This window comes from Rhipicephalus microplus, unplaced genomic scaffold (assembly GCF_043290135.1).
Source record: "Rhipicephalus microplus isolate Deutch F79 unplaced genomic scaffold, USDA_Rmic scaffold_381, whole genome shotgun sequence".
In the NCBI taxonomy this organism is placed as follows: domain Eukaryota; kingdom Metazoa; phylum Arthropoda; class Arachnida; order Ixodida; family Ixodidae; genus Rhipicephalus; species Rhipicephalus microplus.
In genome coordinates, this window is record NW_027464945.1 from 52501 (window position 1) to 56041 (window position 3541).

Sequence of the window (3541 nt, forward strand, 5' to 3'; positions counted from 1 at the left end):
TTGCGCGGCACTTCCCACGTCCACCGAAGTCGGTGCCAAGGACCACTTTCGGCGCCGGAGCCGCGTACGAGCCTACTCGAGGCGGAAGAACGAAGCCAGCAAGGGCCTGGCCGCAAGTGCGTTCAATTGTCGGGACGTCCAAGTCCCTCGTTCTTCCGTGCTTCCTCTTTCGGCAAGTCGTTGCGGCACCTTCCCAAAGCGCGCAGACCCGCTAATCGCGACGAGCGCGACGTGGCCGTGCCGCCTTTCCCTCGGCAGCAAGCAAAACGCCTGGCAACGTCGACGCTCCCCTAACCGCGATCTCGCACCGTGTTTCGTGTGGCGAATTCAAAAGCCGGCCGGCGCTGCTGCAACCATTACGGTCGGTACGCATACGCCGCGGAGGGCGGGACGGTCATCGGAGCGTGCGGTTCCTCCATCGAGTACTGCGCACCTCGGCCGTCGCATCGCCGTGCCATGACCGGCCGCGCGTCAACGCGAACCGGTGCCAGCGAGATCCCTCGCCTGCAAGAACCGACCGGCAGCCTCCGTCACCCGAGGACGCGGAGGCGCTTGCCGCGGACGGCGGGACGGTATGCACTGGTGCACAGCGGACCCGTCACATCGCCAGTTCCTTGACCGACCGCCGACGCTTGTGCCGTTCCTCTCGTACTTGGCAGTCGCCGCGCGATTGTCGGGTCTCGTTCTTGCACGCTCGAACGGTCGGGAGGGCACTCGGCTGGCGTTTCGGGAACGCGCAGCCTCGCCTTCTACCGACGTAACCACGACTCGCCGTTCGCGCTCCGCCGCTCCTGTTTACAGTACTAGGCGGTCCCGCAGCGGTCGGGTCGCGCATTTCGAGCGCTTCGAGCCACGGTGCAGTGGCGGGTCGAAAGCCGACCTATGAGTGCGTTGCGCCGTTTGTACCCGCGTCCGCCACCTGGCCGACCGTCCAAGGTCGCGGTGTTGGCGTCCGCTGGGCGCAACAATTTGTCACGGGGTGCCGCTCCACATTCAGGCAGCCCCGTGGGGAAAAGCCGACCCCGCGTCCAAACGGGGTCAGCGGCAGAAAGTGTCGGGCGCAGACGCAGCTGAGGCGCTCACCCTTCACAATCCGTTAATGATCCTTCCGCAGGTTCACCTACGGAAACCTTGTTACGACTTTTACTTCCTCTAAATGATCAAGTTTGGTCATCTTTCCAACAGACCGGCGCAACCGAAAGGCCGCGCCGGACATCGGTCCGAAGACCTCACTAAATCATTCAATCGGTAGTAGCGACGGGCGGTGTGTACAAAGGGCAGGGACGTAATCAACGCGAGCTTATGACTCGCGCTTACTGGGAATTCCTCGTTCAAGGGGAACAATTGCAAGCCCCTATCCCAATCACGAAAGAAGTTCCACGGGTTACCCAGTCTTTTCAGACAGGGATAAAGACACGCTGCTTCCTTCAGTGTAGCGCGCGTGCGGCCCCGGACATCTAAGGGCATCACAGACCTGTTATTGCTCTGTTTCGTGCGGCTAGGAGCCGCTTGTCCCTCTAAGAAGGTTGTAAGGTGCTGGGAACCCCGCACCTATTTAATAGGCTAGAGTCTCGTTCGTTATCGGAATTAACCAGACAAATCGCTCCACCAACTAAGAACGGCCATGCACCACCATCCACCGAATCAAGAAAGAGCTCTCAATCTGTCAATCCTCCCAGTGTCCGGGCCGGGTAAGTTTTCCCGTGTTGAGTCAAATTAAGCCGCAGGCTCCACTCCTGGTGGTGCCCTTCCGTCAATTCCTTTAAGTTTCAGCTTTGCAACCATACTTCCCCCGGAACCCAAATACTTTGGTTTCCCGGAAGCTGCCCGCCGAGTCATTTGAGTAACTCAGGCGGATCGCTGGTTGGCATCGTTTATGGTCAGAACTAGGGCGGTATCTGATCGCCTTCGAACCTCTGACTTTCGTTCTTGATCAATGAAAACATTCTTGGCAAATGCTTTCGCAGTAGTTCGTCTTGCGACGGTCCAAGAATTTCACCTCTAGCGCCGCAATACGAATGCCCCCGTCCGTCCCTCTTAATCATTACCTCGTATTCCAAAAACCAACAGAACAGAAACGAGGTCTTGTTCTATTATTCCATGCAAGTTTATTCAGGCGACTCGCCTGCGTTGAGCACTCTAATTTTTTCAAAGTAAAAGCACCGGCCATCTCGAGGCACACAATGAAGTGCACCAAGAAAGAACCGGCATGATGTTCAGTCCGAGCCGTCGCATCGGGTAGATGCACTACTCGTCTGGAACTGAGATCCAACTACGAGCTTTTTAACCGCAGCAGCTTTAGTATACGCTATTGGAGCTGGAATTACCGCGGCTGCTGGCACCAGACTTGCCCTCCAATTGATCCTCGTTAAAGGATTTAGAGTGTACTCATTTCAATTACGGGGCCTCAAAAGAGTCCCGTATTGTTATTTTTCGTCACTACCTCCCCGTGCCGGGAGTGGGTAATTTGCGCGCCTGCTGCCTTCCTTGGATGTGGTAGCCGTTTCTCAGGCTCCCTCTCCGGAATCGAACCCTGATTCTCCGTTACCCGTAACAACCATGGTAAGCAAGTAACCTACCATCGAAAGTTGATAAGGCAGACACTTGAAAGAAACGTCGCCGGCTCGTGGCCATGCGATCAGCACAAAGTTATCCAGAGTCACCACACAATACGGGCCGAAACCCGATCGATCTTGGTCTAATAAAAGCACCCGTTACCCAAAGGGCTCCAGGCTCACTGCATGTATTAGCTCTAGAATTGCCACAGTTATCCAAGTAGGAAGAAACGATCTAAGGAACCATAACTGATTTAATGAGCCATTCGCGGTTTCGCCTTATTTCGGCATGTACTTAGACATGCATGGCTTAATCTTTGAGACAAGCATATGATTACTGGCAGGATCAACCAGGTAATCGTTCGACTGCGCGTCCGTCCTCGCCCTCGGCGGGCCGGACGCAGTCTGTGTGCGGCGGAGGCCACCTTCAGGCGCCCCAACACGCTTATTTTGCACTCCGAGATGACGGCGTTCGAGCTCGCTACGGCACAACCTTCCCGAAAGACGAGTGGGAGCCGTGCGGCAAGAAGCACGTTCATGCTCGCTCTTTTTCGTTGCATCGACTCGGTCGCGCCGTGCGGGTTGCCCAAGCCCGCTGCACTGTCGGTGGACCGGCCGGAACTAGCAACGGAGCCGAGACTGCAAAGCCGCCAGACGACGGGTCACGCCCGCGTCTTCGGCGCTTTCGCATCTGAATCGCCCGAGGACGACACGGAACACACCTCGATATCGTGGTAAAACGGCACCGTCCGACAACCAGCCCCTAACGCATCAAGCGGATGAGGCTGCAGACGACTGCCGTGGATTCCCCTGGAGCAGACCCGAGGACACGCTTGACGAGGCCGAAGCCCGCCGCATATCAGACACCCGGTCGCTTTCGCGTACGCCGCTCACGAGAACCCCCACATAATAGCAGCGATAAGTACCCAGACCTCCTTGGGCCCTAATACGAGCGTACTCGAGAAAATTTCACCGCGGGTGTGCCC

General features: G+C 57.0%; 1 non-coding gene across 1 annotated transcript; it reads right to left on the reverse strand.

Annotated features, from left to right (window-relative positions):
* Positions 1-1097: 1097 nt before the first annotated feature.
* Positions 1098-2912, reverse strand: LOC142794155 (small subunit ribosomal RNA). Its single transcript, XR_012892113.1, has one exon. It is a non-coding gene; the product is annotated as a small subunit ribosomal RNA (ribosomal RNA).
* Between the last annotated feature and the right edge of the window lie 629 nt (positions 2913-3541).